The sequence below is a fragment of the Meriones unguiculatus genome, chromosome 19 (genome assembly GCF_030254825.1).
Source record: "Meriones unguiculatus strain TT.TT164.6M chromosome 19, Bangor_MerUng_6.1, whole genome shotgun sequence".
NCBI classification, from domain to species: domain Eukaryota; kingdom Metazoa; phylum Chordata; class Mammalia; order Rodentia; family Muridae; genus Meriones; species Meriones unguiculatus.
Window position 1 is genome coordinate 2,266,349 of NC_083366.1, and position 25,490 is coordinate 2,291,838.

Sequence of the window (25,490 nt, forward strand, 5' to 3'; positions counted from 1 at the left end):
TGGCCGTGCCCACAGGTGCATCAAGAAGTTACAGAATTTCCACCAAGTAATAGCTACCAGTATGTCTTCCTCTTGAGTTTACTCTTCCTTATCTGGATGTAGCCAGGGTCCGCATTCTAAGTATTTTTCTCACACTGTTCACATTGCCTCCTTTTCTGATAGCCTTTGGGTTCTAGGCAGCTTAACTGACATGGAAGTGATGCAGGATTGCTTCAAGGGACTAAAGTTGTAAACTTGTAGGAAATGCAGTCAGTCTGCATATTTACTCGGCACTTCTGTTTTGATGTTTGATAAAGAAGGCACCCGTGCCCAAGTCTGCCTCTCTCCTTCCTCTGCCTCTCCTCCCGTTACCACAGTCACCACAATCTAGCTGAACATTCACAGGCCACAGAAGGGAGTTTGGGCAGAACCCCTGTCAATGTGGCCTTTATATGCACAGCTTTAAGAAAGCCTTTGGGACGGAGGGGGAGGGGAGACATGGAGTTTGGATTTGGCTGATTTCATTTCCCAGTCCTGCCTTTGTTTTTCTGCCGATGGTGATGGTAGCTAGGTGGATTTAAGATGATAGTTGAGATGTAGGCTCACCAGTGTTTTGCTGTTATTGTTTTTGCCTGGGGCAGTTTTCCCTAGTGTGGACAGATGAGGGGTTTCAGCTTTTTCTTCCCTTGGGTGGGAAGTTATGCTGCTGCCAGAGGATAAAAAGAGTAGCCCTCTGGAATGCCGGACTGCACCTGAATGACAGTGGCCAGTTTTTTGTTTGTTTGTTTGTTTGTTTGTTTGTTTGTTTTGTTTGTTTTTGTTTTCTGGAAGCTGCCCTTTCAGCATGATTGCTGGAGTGGTGGGCACAGGAGGAGGGCTCAGTGGTCAGGGGAAGCAGAAGCAAGGGTGACCATGTTTGTGGGACCCCACAGGTGCATCTTAGCCTCCCGAGGTCCATTTACATTGCTGAGATCGGCAGTGCCTGCCCATCTTAGCCTGCACACTCCCCAGTTCAGAGCTCTTACAGAGAAGTGAAAGGAAAAGCTATGCCCTCGCTGGAGGGCACAGGGGCCACACCTACTTCCTGGTTGCTTCTGTAGGTTGAAGACTGAGCCTCTCTGTGTGCTGGGCCTAGATGAAGCCTACCACATGGACCTTATTTCCCAGAACTGGCAGCAGGCACCTATGTGCTGGATGCTAGTGTCCTACTTCACAGATTATCCAGGCAGGGAAAGATTAAGTCATTAGGGTCACAGCAGGGGCTGAGCTGGACTTGCACCCAAATCTGTGATTCTCTGCATCCTAAGTTCTTCCTGGACTGTCCTAGGTGCTACCCTGGTACCCTTCCAAGCCTGTGCAGGAGAATGTCTGCCTGACCTTCTCTTCTCCTGGTGTCATTCCTTTCTAGATTTGGTGCTTCTATGCTCTTCACAACTCAGAGATACTTGAGTATCTTAGCCTTCTCCCTCACCTCACCATGGTAGGAGCTGTCTGGAAAGCATCCTCTTTTTGGCTCTTTCTTTATGACTCTCACAATGGTGTCTAGGTCATCTGGTACCTGCCTGTCTCTCCTAATGGACCATAAACTCCCTAAAGGCAGAGAATGGGGTCTATTAGCTCTCTGCCTCAACCTCAGCTCTTGGTATATACAGCCTATGGCACCCAGGAGCCTTCAGTGGTATTCACTGAATGAGCACAGGGAACAGTAGTCATGAGGAGACTGTGTGCCTTTCTTGAGAAACTAAAGTGTGGATCTAGGTGTCAGAGCTGGTACATCCCAGTAGTCATTGGCCTTTTGGCAGAGCAGGTGGTGTCAGCTTGAGACTCCCATGTGACAGGAGTCACGCTGGCTGTCCCCTTCTCTTGTAGTGCTTTTGTATGTGCGGAAGGAGAGTGATGACGTGTTCGACGCCCTGATGCTGAGATCGCCCACAGTGAAGGGCCTGATGGAAGCGGTAAGCCACAGCCCCCTCAGCCTCCAGAGTCCCTGCCCTGCCACCTGGGCAGAACTTAGGTGGCTCCAGAATCAGAAAGAAAGTGAAGAGTCGAGTTCTTTGTAAATATCCATGTCTGTGTCAGCCTATCAGCGTGTTAAGACAGACTTTTGGAATAACAGCCAAATTCCTATTGGTTCCAGACTAATCATCCCAGTCAGATGCTTTGGAGGAAGGATAACATGGGGCTTTTGTTTATCTGTTTTAATAAAACCAAATTAGGTGCATATAGTGTACAAATAAACACAAACCAAAAAATGTATGGTGCCTTGCTGGCTTGGGTAGCGTATTCCAAAGTGGAGAGAGGACATGTTGGTTATGGGGAAAGATCTGCTGCAGAACTGCAGTGGTTTGAGATGATTCTCCCCTTCTCTCCGCTGCCCTAGGCCAGGGTTAGCAGCACGACCTAGGGAAAGCTGTGTTTTATTCACACGCTGTTCACCTAGCTTTGACTGTGCCTCAGTATGAGCAGTTTCAGAGACAGCTGTGCAGTAGGGGATAGGCTGTGGCAGTGATGGGGACCAGCGCTGCCTCTCACCTCTCCTGGGGGCTGCTGGTCTGAGAAATGCATCGGATGGGATATTTGGGCTTATGGCTGAACACTGCAGTACGTGAGGAAGTTCCTATGTGTAGACCACATAACACAGTGGCCTGAGATCACTTTCATTTGTACTTTTCCCTGGTGTGTGTCCATGCTAGAACATGCTACAAACCAGCGCTTCCTTCTCTTTACTGGCAGAGTAATCATTCACTGTATGAACACAACATACTTCATTTTTTTTCATTCATTCAGCTGACAGGTCCATGTGCTTTTCCTTCTTGGGGTGCTCCTGAGAATGCCCTGCTGTGAATGCTCATGGGCTACTTTCTGTTTGGACATCTGTTTCCAATTCTTTAGGAGTATATACAGAGTAAAACTGGCAGGAAGACACAAAATGCCCTCTATTACACGATTCAATTTATCAGTAATGTCCAGAATCAATGACTTCTGGGAGAGAGAAAGCAGGCAAGTTTGCCATGGGTTGGGGAGCAGAAGGAAGATCTACACTAGTGCATTTCCTGTGGAAGTGATGAGAATGTTTTGGAACTTGAGAGAACAGCTGTGTGATGTTGTGAATGTATTGTGAGTGTCTATCTACAGTTCTGAGTAGTAATCAGAAAAAAATTAGAAGAATGTGGCCACGGTGGGTTTCATACTGCTCCCACCCTGGCATTTCATGACCCTGGTCATTCTGAGCAGAGCAACACTGTCACTCTCCAGAAAGCGCAGGAGGAGGCTTGGCAGCTTTTTATTTGTCGTGACTTGTGGGGACTATTGATTTCTATTCTACTCAGAGCAGAAACAAATCCAGAAGCAAATGCAAGAAAGACTATGGAACTTCTAATGAACTATGATTTTTGTTGTTTGTTTTGTTTTGAGACAGGGTCTTACTGTGTAGCCCCAGCTGACCTGCAATTCACTGACTGTATAAGCAAGGCTGGCCTATATAATTCAGAGATCCACCTGCTTCTGCCCCGGTAGTGCCAGGACTAAAGGCTGTGTCACCACCATCATGGGCTCTGAATTTTAAACTGATTAGAAAGAACAGATACTACAAAAGCCCTAGAAGGGATGGACCAGGATTTTTTTTAATGACCTTGAAATTGCTGAAGGATGGATAAATGGTCTACAAAATAATGTAAAATAGTCAGATTTCTCTGAACATCATTGTCCACTTCCATACCTTAGTCTGGTTTTTAAGAGCAGATAAAATAATTGTTTATAGGAGTATCTAGAGGTTATTTCAATGCACATTCTTAGTCCTTCCTGCTGAAGAGGCAATGTTGCTGAAGATTCAGGCTGACCTGGATTCTTGCCTCACCTTTCTGAGCACAGGGATTATGGGACTGTAAGCATATACCACGAGGCCTTGTAGGAATCCATATTTAACCAACTCCTAGAACAGCCTGAGGGATGGATACCACAGATCTAGAACAGGTTTGAACTGCTGTGCTATGCTGGGATCCTGCTTTGGTCCTTGGTGTTTTTTTTTTCCTTCTGTAACCTCTGTCTACTTTCATAAGTACCCTGAAGATGTGTTCACACTGGACCACTGTGGAACAAAAGGTCACTTCACCTACTCAACAGCAACTTTTCTAACTTTTCAGCCTCCCTTCAACTCCTGTGTTGTTTTGGTAGATGGTAAATGGGGGTGAGGCAGGGGAATGGGTAGAGAGATCTGCAAGCCTTGGAAACTTCAGGTTCCCTCCATGGCTTTAGTCATAGTCTTCAGGCAATTCTGGCTTCATCTTCCTTTCAACTTGGAACAAAAAAGTTTCCTTAACGTTTAACACAAACTACCTGCTTGCTTCTGGAGTGTTACAAGTGGGAAAGGTGGTCAAGAAGAGCCTTTTCAGGGTCCACAAGTGGGCTGGTAGTGATCTACAAACCAAGTTCATCGACCTTAGGGGTGTCAAGACCACAGGCTCTGTCGAAGGGGACCATCAGCGTGTGATGGAGATGGTGTCTTTTGAAGAACACTAGAGCTTACTAATGTAGTTCTCTTTTTAAAAATGATTTATTTGTTTTATGTGCATTGGTGTTTTGCCTGTATATATGTCTGTGTAAGTGTGTCAAGTCACTTGGAGCTGGATTACAGTCAGTTGTAAACTGCCATGTGGGTGTTGGGAATTGAACTCAGGTCCTCTGGAAGAACAGGCAGTGCTCTTAACCACTGAGCCATTTCTCCAGCTAATGTAATTCTATCCTGAGTTGATTTGTGTCTCTGTGTGAGGTAGGAAAACTGACTGGAATGTGGATCCGCCGAGAACCAGGATATTTTATTATACTCACATTTACCAGTACATGTTTGTATGTTATAATAAATATGTACATGGGTATATAATATGCATGTGTAATGTATGTGTATTCCTATATATTGTAATATGTATGCATAAAATGAATACATAAATTTATACATCATCTCTCCATATCTAGAATTTGTTTCACAACTTTCCATAATACTAAACTTCATGAGTACTCAAGTCCATGTATTTTATATAAAATAGCATATTCCTACGCAACTTCGGCAATCCTCCATCTGCTTTAAACCATCCCTAGTTACACTACCTGATGAATGTAAAAGCTATGTAGATAGCATTGTTTAAGAAGTAATGGCAAAAAATGTCTATACATATTCAGCACAAGCACAACTTTTATAAAATACTTTTGATCTTTAGTCACTTAACCCTGTGGGTGCTGCCTGCAGTTATCGAGGGCAGACTGTATAGATGTCCGTATTGTTAGTGGCATAAATATGGGTGATATGTGCTTGTGTGAAATGAATCCACATATGTAAACGTGTCAAGAGTACAGTAGAGTGGTCAGTATTCCCTGTCTTCAGCCATGACTCTGTTACTTGGATATATGCTCCCTTTTACTTATTTTATTGCAGTTTTGTCATTAGCATACAAGACATTAGATTAAAACATTTTTGAATGAAGTGAGTTTTAGTACACTCTCCTCCCTCAGTCTTCCCACCTCTTGTCCCCAACCTCTGGCAACCTCCTTCAGTCTCTTTTCTTCTTTCATGTCATACGTTTTTTTCTGGTTTTGTTTTTAAAGTAGTCTTTTACTTTTTAAAAAAAGAAAATAATTATTGACAGTGATGAAATGTGACTCTGTCACCTAAAAAAAATACAACTGTGTTTCCACCCTTCCTTCAGGTGTGAACTGGTATTTGAATCAGAAGGTACCATATCAGACAGATTCATGAACAGTTCCGAGGTGGTGACTTTCTGTAGCCCACATGGATGTCCTACAGCCTGTGAGCCAGGCCACATGATGGGTGCAGTAGCTCGGTTAGCTAGAAGGTGGTATGCTCACTTTAAAAAAACTGGTGTTTGTGTGTATGTGTGTGCACATGTGTTTTCATCAGTGAGCATGGGCTGTGTCATGTGTGGAGGTCAGAGGACAACACTGAGGTCACTTCAGCTTCCCCCTGATTGAGACAGGCTCAGTCTCTGCTGTAGCACCTGCTGCAAGTCCATGGGAGCTCGGCCATTGCAGGTGTGCACTGCAGCATCTGGCTAAACGTGCAGTTTGGACATCCAGACTCAGGTCCCCATGCTGTGTGGCAGGCACTTTAACCACTTAACCACTGAGGTGTGTGGGCTTGCTGTTTCTTGAGACTGTTTCAGAGCTTGCCTGGCTCTTACCACAAGCATACACAGCAGCAAGCAAAAGATCATACCTCCTAACTGTGCTACTTCCTGTGGGCCAAGCATTCATACACACTAGTCTAGGGGGGCCATTCCTGAAACCACCACATAGTAACCTTATGAAGAGTGAACTTTGACCACAGAACCTCGGAGCTTGTTCTGGAGGTCAGTGAAGCCACTCAGACCTCAGGGCTCTTGCACATGCTGTCCCCTCTGCCAGGATGCTCTTCTTTCATATCACGATGTTGGGGCTGCTCACCCCCAGCTCGTGGGGCCTGTCAGACCACTCACATAAATAACACCTCTTCTCTGTGTGCCTCCACCTGCTTTATTTTATTTCAACCTGGTGTCTTGATCAGTTTTTATTGTCAACTTGACATGACCTAGAGTCACCTAGGACAAGGGACCCTCAGTTGAAGAATTGCCTGAGACAGACTGGCTTTCGGCCATTTCTGTGAAAAATTGTCTTGACTGATGAATGATATGGGAAGACCCAGCCTGCTGAGTCATCACTGTCTCTAGACGGCTGAGCAAGAGCCAGTCAGAAAACCAGTAAGCAGCTTTCCTTTCTGCCTTTCTGCTTTACTTCCTGCTTGAGTTTTTTAGCTTCTCAGTAACAGACTGGTATTTGAGGTATAAGAGGAAATAAACTTTGTCCTCAAGTTGCTGATGGTCAGAATGTTTTGCTACTGCAAGAGGAAAGAAGCCAGACCACCTGGCATACCTAATATTGGTTGGGTGTTCCTTCCTTCTTTTCTCCAGTAGAATATACAGTCCCGAGGGGTTTGTTTCTTGCTGTCAGTTGCATATCCTCAGGCCTTGGGCACAATGTTTGTTGCAAATGTTTGCTATTCGCAGAGTATGTCCCACCATGCTGAGTGCTACAGGCTCCTTTTAATTATTGTCATACTCCTATGAACATGGCATGGAAATAGCATCATCACCATTTTACAGATAGGGAAAATGAGGCTGGAAGACATAGGTGCCTCTTTTACCAAGCTCTACCCCAAATGGTGGCACCACCCTAAGCTCTCTATCAACTCAAGTCTAGGTAGGCAGATGTCCATATGTTTACATAAAAGAAGAATAAACAATGCCAGTCACACAAAGAGTAAAGGGAAAGCAAGAATCGATAATAAGCATCTGGGAAAGAGGCGGGATAGACAGTTGATTGATCAGCCCTTTGCCAAGTACATGCTTTGGAGAGTGGAGAGCCTAATTACTGAAAAGAGGAGCCAGGAATCGATTCCTTTTTCTTTTAGAAAAAAGGGCGACTGAACAGACATGAGACTACTGCTGTTGAGTAAGCAAACTTTTTCACTTGAAAATTAAAAAGAAATTGCAAGTGACACTAACCAAAGCCAAATCTTAGAAGGCAACTGAGTGAGAATAATTAGGTGAAAATACTGGGGACTCCATCCTCCCCCTCCCCCTTCCCCCCAGCACACGTACACATGCAGCAAGCACTATGCACAGAAAGGAATGCTATCCAGGGCTTCCTACTTTTTTGTGCCATGGGTGCCTTTTGCAATTTCAAATCCATTGACTCTTTGAGAGTGCTTTTAAGTATCTAAACTAAAACAGAATTACAAAGAAAAGCAATGGCATTATGAAAGGCAGTCACCAAGATGGTAGAAAGTGTCTGTGATGTAGGATAGTGCATCAGATATGATGTAGGGATAAGATGAGTAGCACCCAGTGTGGTGGGTGAGTGCAGCCCATACTGTGAAATGCATACAGAAAATTTTAAAGATTCATTATTTTGTGTGTATGTCTGTGCACATCTGTCCCTACTGATGAGGAAGTAGTGAACATCCTTGTGGAAATAGAACCCGAGTCCTTTGCAAGAAGAACAAGTGCTCTTGGCCTCTGAGCCAGCTTTCCACCCTGCAGGCCGAATGCTAATGCACCACAAAATATCCGTGATCCACACCACCAAAAAACAAGCTAGTTGCTGTGTGGGAAAGGCATAGAAAGGTTCTGGTTTGAGGCTAATTTAAGTATGGGTGTATGTATGTTGTCCTATCCGAGTTCTGTGCATCGTCTTGCTGTGGCTCTGGCCAGCTATGCTGAGGAAGTAATCAGGAAATAATGTGGAAGCAGGCTGCTCTCAAGGAGTTTCTGAGAACTAGTTCTGTTCACTGAGTGGTTCTAGATCCCCAGGGAATGAGTAAGGAAGTGAGGTCACTCTTGAGAGCCTTGCCATTTCAGCAAGAACTGAATTCAGTTCAGAGCTCAAAAGACAGAGCTAGCTCACCATACCGGGTTCCTCTCTCTCTCCCTCCTCCCTCTCCCTTCTTCCATCTCTTTCTGGGTCTCATGTGTCCCAGGCTGCCTTCAAAACTTGCTATGCAGGGGAGGTTGACCTTGAACATATGCTCCACCTGCAGTGCTGAGATTGTACAGATACCCTTCACACCCAGTTTATGTGGTCTTGGGGCTCAAACCTAGCCTTGTGTATACTAGGAAAGCACTCTTATCAACCTGTCTAAAATGGAAGTGGCTCCCTTTTATTGCATATGCAAATAGGACACCAAGGGGCTTGCTAAATAGTGTAGGGGCCTCAATGGAAGGAAGAGAGAAGAGAGTAGAGGCAATGTAAAGTATTCCTGAGAGGCTTAACATTTTTTATTAACTTCTCAACTTTTTATTTCTCATTTTATTGAATTATGGTTCAATTGTCTTTATTACACATTATATGACAGAGTATCTTTGGGAAATTCAGTATGTATGTGTATATGCATTTACTATTATATAAACTAGACCAACTGTGTCATTGTAATTTATCTGCTAAATTTCTCCAATTCTGAATTAAGTCTTCCACCATGCGTGTGTGTTTGTGAGACTTCCTGTGTCCATTCATTTCCCTTAGCTTTTGCCTCTCCAGCTGCTACTCATCTGCTTCTCATTTTATCTGCCTATTTGTTTGTTTACATTTTCTGCAAACAGGCCCTTCTAACACAAGGCCTGTTTTCTTTGCTGCCTCCAGGCTCTTGTGAGAAATGTTGCCTTTTCTATTTATTTGCACGTTCATGTGGAAGTCAGTAAACAACTTGCAAGAGTCAAGGTTCTTGCCTTCCACCTTGTGTTTCTGGAGTTGAGCTCACCTGGCCAGCTTTGGTGGTGAGGGCCTTTACCCACTGAGCCATCCCACTGGCCAACAAGTGTGTTGTTTTGTTTTGTTAACTTTTGTTCATTGGGCCTTATTGTGGCTGTGGGGAAACCTCATCAGGACCACCAGTGATGTGCCCCACGCAGGCAAGAGGATACTTGTCTAGTCTGTCTTTATCACCCTGCCTCTCTGTCTTGCTTCTGAGTGTACATATGGTGAAGAGGTCTTTCTGCCCTGTGGTAGGGATGGAAAGGCAGGAACCTAGGGTTCTCTGGAACAAACTTTTCTCAGGATCTCAGCTCATTTGCATTTTTGATAGTTAAATTAAAAGTACTATCCTATCATTATTTTCATTTGAAATTTTTAAGTAAAAGTTCAGTGCAGTTTTCATATGCTTATTGCCTGATTATATTCTTCTTGTATATAATTTTTCTGTTTTTTTTTCTTTCTTCTCTGCCCTGTTCCCCATCGAGTTCTTTTTAACGAAGCAGTTTGCTCTGTATATATTGTTTGTATTTTAAAATGCTTCCGAGCATATTATTTTTCTTTGTGGTATGTTTGAGCTACTGATATTTCAGAATTCCACAGTTATTACTATTCAGGCTTGTTTTGCAGGTGTCATGTCTCCTGGAAAAACTGTACTTAGGATGATGGCTATCTGAAGAATGAACTCATGTTTATCTTTTCCTGTGCTTTCATGGTCTCAGTGGTCTCATCTTTCATATATAAATCTTTTATCCACCTGAACTTTTTCTCTCACTACCTCTTGAGGTTGGTCTGGAGAGCACTCCATCGCTCATGCTGACCTCAGGGCTGGGCTCACAGGGGTGAACCACTGCAAGTGGCTCAGTTGAAATGTGTTTTGATGCATGGCTACCTATTTAATCCAACATTGTGAGTAGATGTTTTTTTTTCCAAGGGATTGGAAATGCCACTTTTATCAAGATTGTTTTGCTGAGTGATTTAAGATCTATCCAAAGGGAGAATCAAAATTGGGATGGCACTAGACATGGGCTCTGACACACTGCGAAGCATGAGCTGCATTTCTCTTCCTTCTAAGGGCAGAGGAAATAATGACTTGGTGAAACTAGTCAGGGCCATAGTTAGTGAGCTGTGACCCTGTGGCTGCTAACGTGGATTGGGGCTCCATTCACTTCTCTACGCCTTATTTTGTTAATCTATAAAGCCAGTGGCTTGGGCTGAATGGTCTCAGCAGTTAGTGCAGGGAAAGTGTTCATCATGAGGTTTCCTGACGTGTCTCATTAGGGGATTGTGCTGTGCTCAGATGTGAGGTCTGAGCTGGAATGCTGTGCTTCCCAGTGTGTCCCTGCTCTCTGCTGACCACTTTCCTGTTATTCATGTTTCAGCTGTCTGAGAAGTATGGGCTGCCAGTGGAGAAAATCACAAAGCTTTATCAGAAGAGCAAAAATGGGTAAGAAAAAAGCTAACTCAGCTAGCTGCCCTGTCTGCAAGGTACATTTTTAATATAGCTTTACCTGTTGTCACATCCGTGGCCCACGATGCTAGCAGTTCAGGCAGGGAGACCCACAATGCATTTCTAACATGTCACCCGAGGTGCTTTCATCTACTGACAGCCTCCCATGGGCGGGAGTAGTCTAGAGGTGGTGGGACATCGGGGAAAATGACGTTGCAGAACTACATGTAGCTCTTCACATTGGCTTCTGAGTGACACAGTACGGACAAAAATTAGCTGAGGCTAAAGGAAATTATTTCAAGGTAATCATTAATGAAATCTCAAATGGGCGTCAGGCTGCTCGCCCACATGGTAAGGAACAGTGAACAGTTAGTCCTTCCTGGTTGGGTGGTGAGGAGCCTCTGGGTTCCCTGCTCCATTTCCTCCTCACAGGCTCACTGAGGAGGAATGAAGCCCAGGGCCTGCTTAAGTATTTGCCCCAGGTCTCACTTTCAGTAAACAGAAAGCATATTCAATGCCTGCAGGGAGGTGGGCCGCTTCAATGGCCTCAAGGAGCAAGTGCTTCCCTCTCCTCTGCCCCTCTTAAGACCTTTCTAAGGCTTCCTCTTTGGGAGTAGGTACCATAAAACTCTTCTGGACACTTTTCATAAAGAAAATGTGACCTGGGTTCTCGGGCTTTCTGATTTTGCAGTCTTTGGCTGACGGAGCATCAAACTTGAACTCCTGTTAGACACTCGGTGAATGTGTGCTGCAGTTCTTTCCAAGATCAGTGCAGTAGGCTGGGGATACCACTTTGAGTGAAGCCTCAAGTCTTGCTGGCTAGAGAGCTTCAGTGTGGACAAACACACTGCTGATGGCACTGCCTTTCAGCACTGGGCCTGTGAAGGCCTATGCATAAGGCTTTTATCCCAACATCAGCCCACTAAGCGTGGGTGCCTTTTAATTCCGTAAAAGAACAAACTGAAGGTATGGCAGCATCCCTGATGACACCACTATAAAGTGATTCAGGGAGTCATTCTTTCTCAAGTGGAAATCTCTTTGGCTAACAAGAGTGAGACAGGCTCAGGCACTTCTCAGTCACAGATAGAGGTGCTGGAGGGACACTTTACTGGTTAGGAGCGTGTGTGGCTCTTCCACAGGACCCTGGTTTCATTCTCAGCACCTACATGGCATCTCACAACTACCTGCAATTCTAGTCCAGGGGATTAAATTGGTCTTCAGAACTCTGAGGGTACCATGCACAATGCACACATACCGTACACAGAGATGCATTCAGGCAAAACACTCAAATATAAGACAAAAGCAAAATTTATATAAAAAAAATCACAGATAGACTCTGGAAGTTGGTTTTCTTGAAACCAAACCACCATGGAGTAGGCAGCCAGGAAGAGGTGAAGTAGCTTGGGGTGAGGCAAAGCCAGCTTTAGACCCAGCTCAGGCGTTCATTGGCTGGGTGAAGTTGGAGAGCCATTGACCTTACTGAGTTGTTTCTTACTTGCAAAGCGCTGCTGATAAAACTTGCCTTTATAGTTGCTGTAGAGTCATATGTAACTTTTACTGTACATGTGTGTTCAGCCAAGGGCAGTTGAGGTTTGTAATGAAAATACAGAGGGGCCTAAGAATGTGATTAGTCAGTAGCTTGAAGGCTGCTCTTGCATAAAGCCCTCTGTTCACTGGCTTTGTTTCTTACCCCACCCCATCTCACCCAATTTCGGCAGCATCCTGGTGAACATGGATGACAACATCATTGAACACTATTCAAATGAGGACACCTTCATCCTCAACATGGAGAGCATGGTGGAAGGCTTCAAGATCACGCTTATGGAGATCTGAGCACTGGGCCCAAGTCCCCTTGACAGGAGCTTCCGGTGCACTCCTTCCTGGGAGAGGTGGGCTCGCTGCCCTACAACCTGGAGACCCATCTCACCCATCCCAAGTGACTGTTAAAAGACTGCTTGGAAGGGGGCAGGGCCCAAGGCCCACCAACAGACCAACAGTCAACTCTTCTACTTGCTTGGAGCTGAAGCCTATATCCCTCGGCTAAGTTCTTTAAGCCTGTCAGGCCCTTATTTATTGTCCATTTTTTCCCCAAGAGCCTGGAGTCCAGGCCCTCCAGGACTCTACAAGTTACTGATAGCTCCACCTGAGACCTCCAGAGTTCCCCCTTCAAGGGAAACACAGCTAGTCCATTCATCTCGAAGAGCCTGGGGAACTGCGATGCCTTTTTTCTTACCTCTCCACATTTCTTGAGTGGATGGACAAGATGAGCTGCTTCTTGGCACAGTCGTCATGGGTGGGGTAAAGAGGACACCCATTTTCTGGCCTGGAACCTTCAGGTTGCTCTGAGGAAGGTCATTTTGCTTAAATACCTCCAGGGGATCTCAGCAAATAGCCACTGGGCCTTGTTCAGGAAGACATTCCGCTACCATGTCAGTAATAAGGAGCACAAAGTATGATTGACAGCCATGTACATAATTTGTACCTAATATTGCAATAATATATTTTACCTGTGGTGTGTGGGCATGTTTACTGCCATTGCCCTGGAGGGGACATACCTGGAGACTCAGAGCATTCTGCTCTATCTGAGAGGAGGCTAGGAAAGAGGCCTTTAAGGTATCATGTGACTGGTGAATGCCAAGATGGACTCTCCACTGAGCCATGCTGAGGACTTGTTTCCCCAAATGGAGCCCTCTCCCCTCAGACATGACTCTCCCTTGAGGCCATCACATTTTGTCTCATGGTGATCTGTTGTCTAAGAGTGTCCTTTGAGCTGTTCAGGAAAGATCATGCTGTCAGCACCTTCTTTAGCACTGGAGTGAGACACCTTGAAGCTTATGCAAAGTTTCCGCAAGGGTTTGCACTGGGGTCCTATCCCTGGGGCCTGCTGCAGAACTGCTTGGCTTACAAGGGATGGACACAGTAGTGGCTCATAGTTTACAAGCATGTCCTTCATCTCAAGTGGCCCCTTTGCGAAGCGAGCCAGCAGCTCAGCTGGGCTGTGACAAGCAGACATTGCTTCCTCTGGCTTCTGAAGATGGGAAGAGGTGAGGCTGTCCACCCTGGCTGTGGAAAGCGTGGGATTTCTGGAACTTCTGAGACTGGCTTTGAGAGGCACACTGGAGAGCTAAGGCTGTTTCCTCCTCTCCTGGCCCTTGGGAGGGCAAGAGAAAAAGGCTTTCCTGAACAGCATGCCCCATGGTGGGCCTCAGTTCTCTTTGAGAGGACAGGTTGGTAGTTTGGGGATTTTTTTTGTTATACTGTGGGCTGAGCACTAGTTCAGATAGTCAGGCACATCCCACCCCAAAGCCTGGAAAATGGGGCAGCTTCCATGGAAAGGTCCAAATTTGTCTATGAAGCACTTTGATGTCTTACCTGGAGGCTCTGTTCTCCAGCTCCTGCCTTCTTGCCCCACCTTCCCCTGAGAGCCCGAGCAGCCGAGGCTGACTCTAGCCTAGCTACCCAAAGCTGCAGAGGAATGGGCTGGAGAGTAGGTGCTATGACCAAGAGGATCCAAAGAATAGCAGGGGCACCTTTCTGAGAGCCCACTGGGCTCCGAATCCCTCTGTGTTGCCAAAGGTTTGTATCCTGGGCTCAGCTCTGCTTAGTCCTCTGCTCCACCCCACATCACTTGCTGAACCAGCAGCTTGGGGACCCTCTAGGGCACTAGCAGGGCTCTGATCTAAGGCAGACAAACTCAGTGTTGGAAATATATGCTCTATGCGCTTCCCATGCTACAGCACTTGGGGTTAGCTCCAAACATGAATGGCAGACCTTAGGGTGGCTCAGGATTCCAGGGAGACAGATCTGTAGTGATCTGACAGGCTCCCAGCTCTTCTCTCCAGTTTCTGGAAAACTGCCCATCTCCCCCGAGGCAGAGGACCAGCTGGAGATGGCTTTGCCTTTGTCCTGAGTCACTACAGTCCTTGTGGTAGCCAGAACAAGGGACATGAAGCCAGGACCACAAATAGGGGTACAGAGGCAGGTCCAGGAGTGTCTGTTGGTGGACTTCTCTGCATCCATCCCTCGCTGCATTAGCAGAGCTTTGCTGAGCATCATTTCCTGAACAAAAATAACAAGATAGAAAAGCTTGTCTTTCCTTTGTCCCCGAATTGACCGCACCCAAACTTTTTTTTTTTGTAATCCATAAAAGGTTGGGGAACACATGAAGCAGGTGTTTTCATTCTATGTCCCCACTGAAACTTCCTCAGTGTTTAGAAATTGGAACCAACAACAACAAAAATATACAATGGGCTGCCATCTTGAAATCAGTTCCTAAAAGACTAAGGCATGTCCCAAAGCAGAATCCTGGGAAGCATGAAATGAGTTAAAACATTTATTTTTCATGCAACAGGAAAAGAAGGTTTGTGCCAAATTCTAAGAATGGCCCTTTCTGAAAGACAAACAAGGGGAGACTGATTTGTATACAATCTACTCCCACATAGAAAAAGAGTAAATGTAACTTAATAGTTTTGTAAATGGGAGAGGGGAATCTATAAACTATAAATATGTTATTTTATTTTTTGTACATTTTTAAGAAGAAAAAAAATAAATATTCACAATATGAGTCAAACAGCTATGTCTGCTGCTTTCTGGGCAGTGGCTGCTGGTGTGGGGAAGAGTCACCAGCCTGGGGTCTTGGCTGTCCCTGCCCCTTCAGTCCTTCATACAGTGGAGACTTGCCTACCAGTGCTCTCCCTCCTCCTTACACCAGGCTTGCAAAAGAAGAGGGCCAAAGGGCAACAAGAGGCCTCCAGGGTGGCTGCCAGCACAGCTGCCCTTGACTGGCCTCTCAGGTGGGTTCTTTCCACTCCCTTCTCTCTGGCACTTTGTGGTTATTTCTGCTTCATTAGATCTGTGCCAACCGCTACGGAGAGGCTGAAACTGCACGGCTCCTACTTCAGTTCTGTCTCCACACTCTCTGACCCTTGAAAACCCATACTGGGGCTCCTGTGCTAGCCACCTCATTATGCAGCATTCACACTGCTCCAGCTGGTATCGTCAATGATCTCCAGGAGCAGCCATTCCAAGAGGCAGAATGCTAGCATTTTCTACAGCACCCTTCTCTAAGGCACAGTACTAAAATCTTGCCTCAAAAAAGCCTTCCCTGGCCTCACCCCCAATGGGATCCCTGCCCTTTGTGCTCAGATCAGTGCTAGGGAAAAACAGGCCTGGGGTGGATGGAGAGTGTTTATTATGGAAAGTTCTGGAAAGATCATGTAATTAGAAATGGGCCATGGTCTTTTTTTATTGCTACCCATGTCCTTCCTCATCTTTGGGTCTGATTGTTCTTCATACCTGCCTGAATGGGTCGTTTGGGGGGATGTGAGTGTTATCACATCTTCCTTTCCCTGTGGACATCAGTGAACTGTGCTTATCCCCTCCTCCCCCCTCCCCAGGCTCCCCAAACTGGGGGAGATTTTTGGTGACATATTCCATCTATTCCAAAGGGTTCTTCAGCTCTGTACTCCTAAGCAACCCTAAATGGGTCCATGGTTAATACTGGGAAGTCAAGAATTTGAGGAAAGACGGTGGGGGCCTCTGATGAGCCAGAGGCAGAGAAGAGAAATGTGAAAAGACACCAAGGGTGAGCACCACCCATGTTCATTGGGCATCAGTATCCATCACGTGGTACTTGGGAAAGAACATTTCCCATTCGCCATGAAGTGTTTATAGTGGTATTTGATCCTGAGTTAGGTATTCCCCTCCAGCCATCTCCTTTGCTAACAAGGCCTCTCTAGCTCACACATACACTTCCAAGCCTGCCACACTTATGCTGACTGGCGGCCCCATCAAACACTCAGTATGAATCCAGCCAAATGATGAGATGTTGCTATTGAGGTTCAGCGAGAGGTCTGACTGGCCATTTGCCTGTCTTCCTGGAGGTGGTGTGTACTGGTGAGAATTTTTATTAGCATATACTAATTTAGATATTTACACACATGTATGATTTGGTCATTTTCATACCTCATTACTCTGGTTTGTTCCCCTTCCACTCTTGCTGATCCCTTCATTTTTCCTAACCAGGCTCCTTTCACATGTCTCCCACATTTCCATGTGCACCGTGTGTGTGTGTGTGTGTGTGTGTGTAGACTCAATGAGTTTAGAGTTGCTTATGTGAGCATGGGGAGAAAGTTATTTAGAGCATGGGCATGGGCAACTTAGTATCACTGTTACACCAAGTTACACCCCTAAGGAAAATGTCTCCCCTTCCTCCTCAGGGAGGGGTGGAGTCTCTTCCCTGTCCCTATCCCCTACACCAAACCCCACCCGTGTTAAAATGTCCATGGGCCCAATCTTGGGCATAGGAGGGAATATTTAACTAAGTGGGGTTGGCAAGTCCAGCTGCATTGTACCTTAGAGTGCTTTTACTGTTTGTCACAGAGAAATACTAAAATATCAAATATTCCCTGGAAATTCATAGAGCTAAGCCTTCCCATGGCCTGGGTGCTCCAAGCTGCCCCCTAGTTAGCTCCTGATGGTCACTATCTCTGCACCCGAGGAAGGTCTGGAACTATGCACCACACATTAACACTCAGTACAGAAAGTCCTAGGCAACAGGCATATTGATGCTACAAAAGTGGGGAAATGGTTGAGTTGTAGGTATACAGGCTCCTCAGGGCTCTGGCCACATTCCCATCATCACCTCATCATCACGTGTTGTGTTTCAGATATTGCTTACACACAGAGACTAACTGTGGAGGAGGAAAAGAGTCTCCTCCACATCTGTACCCCAAAGGTCTAGCTGGCTTGTGAGGAGCCTATTGTACCTCCTAATCTAGGGAGCAAGTTAGTAGCTCTTGTTCATATAGCATTAGCCTTTGGGGCTGTAGTCAAGGCCAGTGATAGGAACAAGACGAGAAAAGCTTGATGTGATGGCTTTGGGGGAACATTTAGTTATCTCTCCCACTAAATCTCCAACAGAGTGGGAAGGGAAAGGATTATATTGCTGTTGTATTTTTAGTTTGGTTGGTTTTTGAGACAGGATTTCTTTGTGTACCCTTGGGTGTTCTAGAACTCACTACATAGACCAGCTTGGCCTTGAACTTACAGATCTGCCTGCTTTGCTTCCTGAGTGCTTCCCTGATCCTACTGAGGAGTTTTTCTGAGTTTTGCTTTGGTGCTTCATGTTTGGAGAAGCACAAAGTGGGAGGGAGTGAAGGCCAAGCTGAGAAGGAAGTAAGGAAGCCACACATGGACCAGAACTGCTTTCAAACTCTTCCACCCTCAAACCTGAAAGACACAAGACACTGTCAGCTGAGGCAGCTTAGTAAGAAAAAAATCTCATGCTCCAGACAATGATATTAAATAATAAACATGCTTTAATGCCAGGCAAGAGCTATACAATCAACTGAGAATGGGACCACTTCACATAATATGACATATATATAATTAAATCCATTTCCAGAAAGTCCCGCTGGGGAGTACCACACCGCCCCTTCTCCATCCTGAGCGAGGTATGAACAGTCAAGCACTCTGAAACGTCCTCCAGTCCTGTGGACAGCACAGACTTCCTTTACTTGGAACAAAACAGGCTCTACCTCCACCAGAGGCCCCTGAACACAGCACAAACACTGCCTGGCCACAGGAGTGACAGATGTCTTCAGGCACTCGGCCCTCCTGATGCTGTGAAGTTCATTGGTCAAACATGCATGCATAAAATGACACCCAATGCCTTCCTGGGAGAGGTGGAGAAGAGGAGGAAACATACAGATAGGTCTGTTATGTCTGTGTGTCTAGCTGGTCTGGAGCTCTCCAGGCCTTCTGGGGACCACAGGGTTCATAACCTGTGCTCTTGAATTCTGAAGAGCTGGAGGCCACCTCTGGTTTCCATCCCAACTTGGGTTAATTTTGCTTTCCAAAAACAGACTTTATCATTTGGCTCACAGGATTTGGCAAGCCTTGCTACAAAAAGGTAAGGAAATGACACTAGGAAATATTAAGATTACAAAATCTAGGTCACAAAATTTCAACCTATGGAGACACCATTAAAGTTTGAACTTCTGCCAGTTAAGAGTATCGCCATGGGGGGGGGGACCTTCGGCCAGCAAAAATTGCCTGGGCATCATTTCTTATAGCTGTGTTTAACTTTTTGCGGCTTTGTTCTACAGGACGTGGCTACAGGCAGCAGAGACCTTCCTGACTCCTCTTAGGCAGGCTCTGCCACCAACATCCTTGAGTGTCTGGGCCTTGTTGATGCCACTGTGTGTGAGGCTTTGGTTGCCTGTAGCCAGAAGTTTTTGCTTCCAACCCTTATTTCAAAGTAGTGTATATGAGGTGACCAGCCCAAGCAACAACTCAGCTTTGCTAGATTCAAATAACACGGTGAAAGGGAGTGCTGTTGGGACCCACGGTGGCCTCAGACACTGCAGGCTCCCTAGCCGACACCTACAGTGGGTGGGTGAACTGCCTGGCTGGCCCACACCTCACTACATGAAAGATACCCGGGGGCAGAAAAAGAAGATTCTAGGCGTGGCTCCCCCACTGAGGATGTAGGTTACACTGTTAGGACCAATCTGCTTTCCCGAGTCTATGGAACATTCACCTGCTTAGAAAGACAGCACACCTGCACCTGCAGGTGCGCTAATGGACCATGGCCCCTTCTCAGAGCTGCTGGTGGACAAGACGCTTGGAAACTGCCTTCCTCTGGCCACCTTGACTCTGTAAAAGCATTCGAAATCAAAGCTGGGCCCTTGTCATCATTCTTTTGTAATTTTATGGAGTATATAAAATACACTTGTTGACTGGTACATTTGTGCAAAGACAGGACTTTAAAACAAGACACTGACATTCGTTGTAGTTGGCTTCACAATAAACTGCTAAAACAAGTCTTCTGTAGTAAGATTGCATTAGCGCTCACTAAACATGCATTTACAAGGCAAAACACTTAATTTGGTCTGCAATACCCAATATTTTATATACAGCAGTCTTTTTATAAATCACAAGTAGGTAGCAAGATGGGTCTGGTTTTAGAATGTTACCATCTGTGTTTGATTTTTCAAAGGGCCTCATATTAACTCACCTCTCTAAACCTGTGGGGTGGGAGAACCGCTGAGTCATCTTTCCCCATCTCTGTAATTTACCTTGTAATGTTCACAGCTTGGAAACTACAGCCTGCTGGGGTGGAGGGGAATGTCCCAGCTGGCTTTAATAGCTTTACCCCAGAGGGTAACCTGCTCTTAGAAAACCTAGCCTCAGGTGCCTGCCATAGCCCTGAGGGCATGCGTGACAACACACCCAGATTAGGAGTTTTGTCTTTCAAACAAAGCCCCTCAAAGCTTGCTGAAGGATCTCAGGGGCAGAATGGAATTCTTTTCTCTGGCCCCACCAGTCTTGGGTTTTAAGACAGACACATTAGAATCAAAGGGAAAAAAGTAATGATGATTAAAAAGTCATCCAACAGGGAACACCACGAAGTCTGTTTATGCTCTCCACAAGCGCTCTGGGCATTCACGTCCACGACGAAAGAAGCAAGGGGCAAGGGTGTCACAGCAGAGCACGTCTGACTGAAGAGGGGACAGCTTCACCATCAATATTGTTTGGCAAAAAATACAAATAAAATAAGTTCAAAAGCCAACTGGGAGAGACCCAGGCAGCTGTAGCGTCCTTAGGGTGCGGGGCTCAGAACTGGCTGGCGCTGCTGGGGTCACACTGCAGGAGACGCACTATGGATGGATCGCTTTTGGCCCCTCGGATGAATTCTTCCAGGGAGAGTTTTCCTAGAAGGCAAGAGGACCAGTGAGTGACGGCCTGTGGTTCTTTGCACTGCACACGGGGCACAGCAGAAGCCCACAGCTTCACCCACCAGAAGCCAGGAGACCATGAGGCAGGGACCCCAATTCTCTGTTTACCGTGGCATTCCCCCATTCCCCCACCTCGCTCAGTGCACAGGGCCATTTAACAAGACCTCCAGGACAGGACCCAGGGCCTGGGGAGGGTACTGGCTTACCCTGACCTGAATCTTTGCCCTAGTGCCTCACCCCACTCCTCGAGCCCCCGTGCTCATGCTCAGCTTCTGAGGACTGAGTAGCCCTAGCTCGTTTGCGTGTGCCAGGCTCAGGCCCTTCAGCCCCTGTGTACTGCTGTATTCTGGTTTACAGAAGACTCCTCCCCCCACCCCGCTCCCAGTGGGCAGAGCAGGAGTGTAGGTTCTTTTTAACAACTTTTGAGGATAGCACCACCATCATCCAAAGTCGGGAGGATAAAGGAGTGTGTTCTAGACAGAAGGTGATACACTTCTGTCAACCCAGGCGGCTTGAGAAGGAAGCCAAAAACCTGGATCTCTCACCAGACGGCTTCCTTTCTTTTTTTTTTTTTTTTGATATGGACTCTACTGTGTAGCCCAAGCTTCCTTTTTTTACTTCAGGCTCCTCAATTTCCTGGATCTTCAGTATCCTTCCTCCTCAACTTTCCGCCAGTAAAGGTCTCTGTCACTATCACTTTGGAGAAATGGGGGTGGGGGTGGCTTTCCTCATTCCTGGCACTTCCGTGGTGACCGTTTGATTGAAGTGACTCATTGACTGATAGTTGGAAATAGAACTGTTGGGAGCCGTTACCTAACTACCTAACTTTGCCCTCTCTCCTTCCCTGCAGACTTAGCCCCATCTGTTTTTCCAAAGACAGATACGAGGCTGCCAGGCTCCTCCAGGCCTGTGCACTCCAGTACCTCCTTAGCTGCTCTTCCGTGCTACCTGCTCAGCCCCTGCAGGATGAGAATGAGGGGCTGGGATTGGAAGCAGCATCTAAACACTTTAAAGCTGCAGGCACAAGCACAGGCATCGGGCACCACAAGCTGCAGAGCATTTGGTACCCCATATGAACTCTGCCTCTTGCACAGACTCCCAGATTGACTTGCTTGTAGGTGCAGACTTTTCATGGCAGAGGCCAGCAGTGGGATGCAAAGACCCTTATCTAAGGAGACTCTGGTGGCAGCAGGCTTCACACCACGCCGGCTCTGCTCCAAGTGAGGAAGGACAGGAGGCTCATGCCCGAAGCACTGAAGCCAAGCCCTGAGCTGAAGCAGTGTGTTTTTCGGGTGCTCAGCAGTCCCTGCCCTCCTGTCCTCACTGCCTCCATCCCCATAGCTTTCCTTGTTTAAACAAATCTTTCCTTATCAAAGCCCAGGGCAGTAGTAGTCGGCTGTGCATTGGGCAAGGGCCCAAGCAGAGCTCTTTGATCCCATAGAAACAGTCCCAGTGGAGAGGCTCTGCCATTGCCTTGAGCCAGATATCCAGAAGTGTCTTTCCCCCCATCATTTAGTCCTCCTCTAAGGAAGAGGCTGGGTCTTAAAGCCATCATGTTCCCCAGATGACCAAAACCTGTGGTTCAATATCATAAAAACAATCCCATGTTTGTTTAAACTTGTGAAACAAACTATGTGCTGTGAATCAGGGCACATGAGGGAAAACAGCTCTCAGAGGATGTCAGGCAGCTTCATGGAGGCAACTTCTAGCAGTGAACAAGCTGGCTGTGCCACCAAACCAAGATTCTCAGGGAGCTGGCGCCCCACGTATGGGGGGAAAAGGAGGCTTATTCTATGCAGAACATGCTATCATACACACCATGAAGGACCTGGTCTATTTGTACACAGCTCACTAGAATTATTAAACATCAGGTGTGAGGGTCTGGAGCCAGTGAGCTGTCTCAGTGAATAGAAGTATGTGATGCGTAAACCTGATGACCTGAATTTGATTCCTGGAAACTATGTAAAGGAAAGTGGGGGGAAACGAACTTCATAAACATGTCTTCTGCATGTGTGCACCATGGCACACTCATACATGTCATGTAATAATACTTGCAAAATTCTACACTGTAATATTAAAATGAGTTTTATGTTTTAAAGATGAGTTGGCTGGAGAGATGGCTCTGCAGTCAAGAGCAGAGGACCAGTTTGATTTCCAGCATTCATGTTGAGTAGATCACAACCACCTGCAGCTCGAGTTCCAGGGAACTGTATATCCTCTTATGATCTCTGCAGATTTCTGCATGCGTGTGATGCATATAAACTCACACATGTGTGCAGGTACAAACATACATGCATGTAAATAATAAAGAAATACATGTTTGTTTAAAGAGCTGTGAAGCTTTTGGCAGCATTGGGTCATCAATGGTAGGCCTTGACTTAGCACTGTAAACTCAGGAACTATTTCTGAATAGCATTTCAAGATTTGGCAATAAAAATAATGATTGTAAAATAACTTTAAATTTCAGTTGAATAACGATCAATTACTTAGCATACGTATGTCCCAAATATTGCACAGAGAGAGATGCTATAAAGAAGTCATTATTTCTCAATTGCCTGGGGATCCTGTATCTTACTTGGTAGCCCAACATGCAGAAACCATATCTATTTATTTGATTTTGCAGATAGCTTCAGACTTGTGGTCCTCCTGTGTCACCAAGCGCTCTTTGGTTTGTGCACCTGCTGGCTGCATCCAGGCAGCACCCTCACCCAGTGGAACCAGCAGACCACTCCAACCTGCTTCCCACTACCTGAGCTTTCACTTGGACGCAGCATGGTAGAGTCTGCTCATAAGATCACTCAGGCAGGCTGGGATAAAAGCTGTTGGGGTCTTTAAGAAACAGCAGGCACATCCCCATACTCTGGCCTATTGGCCACAAGGATCCAGACTTCTAGAAAAGGCCCATCCTACCTCAGTGGCTGCTTGGGTCCTTTTATTTCTGCTCCACAGGACCCATTCCATTCTGGGGAAGGCTAACTTAGGAGAAAGCTAGAAGGGCCTAGAAAATAAGGCCTTTGCTCTAGACTGGGACCAGCTCCAGGGTTGTCACATATCACTGTGCATAAGGTCCCTGTGGTTGACATTTGGTCCTTTTATAGAGCCACCCTGCCCGGACTCCACCAGAAGCTTGACCCAAGCAAAGTCCTTTAGCCTCTTACCATCTCTATTGGTGTCCATCTGGCGGAAGATCTTCTCTGTCCTTTTTTTCTGGGGTTGATTCATCTTCAGGCATTTTCATGACAGAGAAAACCATTTTGTAGATAGCCTAGTGAAAGAAGCAGCTGGGTTGTGATATGGAAACAGTTCAAGCCAACAGTAGCTCTATCAAGAGTCAGATGCTGGAGTAAGGGGAAGGGCCCTTTGTTCTGCTGGAGTGCTGTCTGCTGGAGTGCTGCCTTTTACAGGTAGAAGCCAGGCCCTCGAACTTGCTCTCCACCAACGACACCCTCGGTAGTGCCAACTGGCAGAAAAGCCCATCCTGCTGCCTCTGATGTGTTATACGTGTAAAGGAACTCTCAGCAGTTGTGTTAATATTTGAGCCATGCTTGGGGGAGGGGCAGGACTGAGGTTGTATTCCTAACATGCCAGGAATGGTTGCTATTCTCAGGACCTCTCACACATTAGATGACTGACCACCCCTAGGCTCAGAGACAAGTAGGGCCTATTGTGGTTACAACCCTGGCCCCTCGAGGAAGACAGACACCCGCCAGCCTGTGAATGCACGTGGAGAGAGAATCTCTTATGTACTGCATGAAAGCATTGCCTGTCTATAAAAAGCTGAGGTAGGAAACAGGAAGTTGGAGTTCTGGCAGAGAGAGATGAATGCTAGGATAGAGTCAGAGGTAGATTCGTCCTGGACTGTAAGGTGAGGTAACCAGCCATGCCGCACACATATAATAGCATAAACAAGCTGGGCACAGTGGCCTTTGCCCCTGCTGTATCCCTGTTCTTGAGGAGGCAGAAGCCGGTGAATCTCTGTGAGCTTGAAGCCAGCCTGGTCTACAAAGTGAGTATAGGACAGCCAGGGCTACACAGCAAAATCTGTCTTGACAAACCAAAAAGAAAAGAAAAGAAAAAATAAATGGGTAAAATAAGTTATAAGTTCTGAGCTGGTCAGGATTGAGCCCAAACTTTTGGTCTAAGCATTTATTCATAAATAATAAGGTCTCAGAGTCATTATTTCAGGAACTGGGGTGAGGATGGCCATATGTATGTCATTATCTTCCCCCTGGCAGACCCTATCAGTCCTCTCAACCTGTGCAGCACTGTTTTCTCCACAGTGCGTGGCTATGGGCTCACTCATTCTCTGAAGATCCAAGTAGCTCTGAGAGGGATGGCAGGTGCTGTTAGAGTTTTGGATTATAATAACTTTGCAATCTCAGGCTGAGATAGACTTCTGTGAAATATGATAGAAGAAAAAGAGATTTGACTGAAGGACTGAGTAAGTGGAAGTGAAGATGCACAGGAAAGGTTCGAGGGCCTCACTCATCAAAGGTACTTTGTATTAAGGAAGAGCAAGATGAAGTCATTATTTAGATCATGACCTTGTTAATCAATTTTACTTTGGGCACTTCAGCATGGTGAAAACGTTTAAAAAAATAGATTTTGTCAGAAAGTTCTGGAACTTTCTGGAGTTCTAGGTACATCAGTGTAACTGGGAAAAACAGGGAAATAAAGACAACTAAAGAGAAGAGGAAATGCCAGGTGAAGGTGATAGTAAGGGTTAAATTTCCCTGCTTTACATTCTTGTTTAGGATTAATCCTATCAGAAATACCTAAAATATTGTAGAAATGTTCTAATCCCAGCCAACAAAATAAGAATGAAGGTGGATTCACCCAGCAGAGGTCCCCTTGGGCAGATACCATCCCTCAGAGACCCCTGCGGCAGACTTCCATGTCCCTTGCTGAACTCCAGGGACACCCCATGGCCAGTCACTCTAGGAAGACAGTCAAGGCCAGCACCATGGCCCAGTTTAGAGTGATGGCCAACACTAGATAAACTCAGCCACATCCAGCTTTCCTGAAAAGTG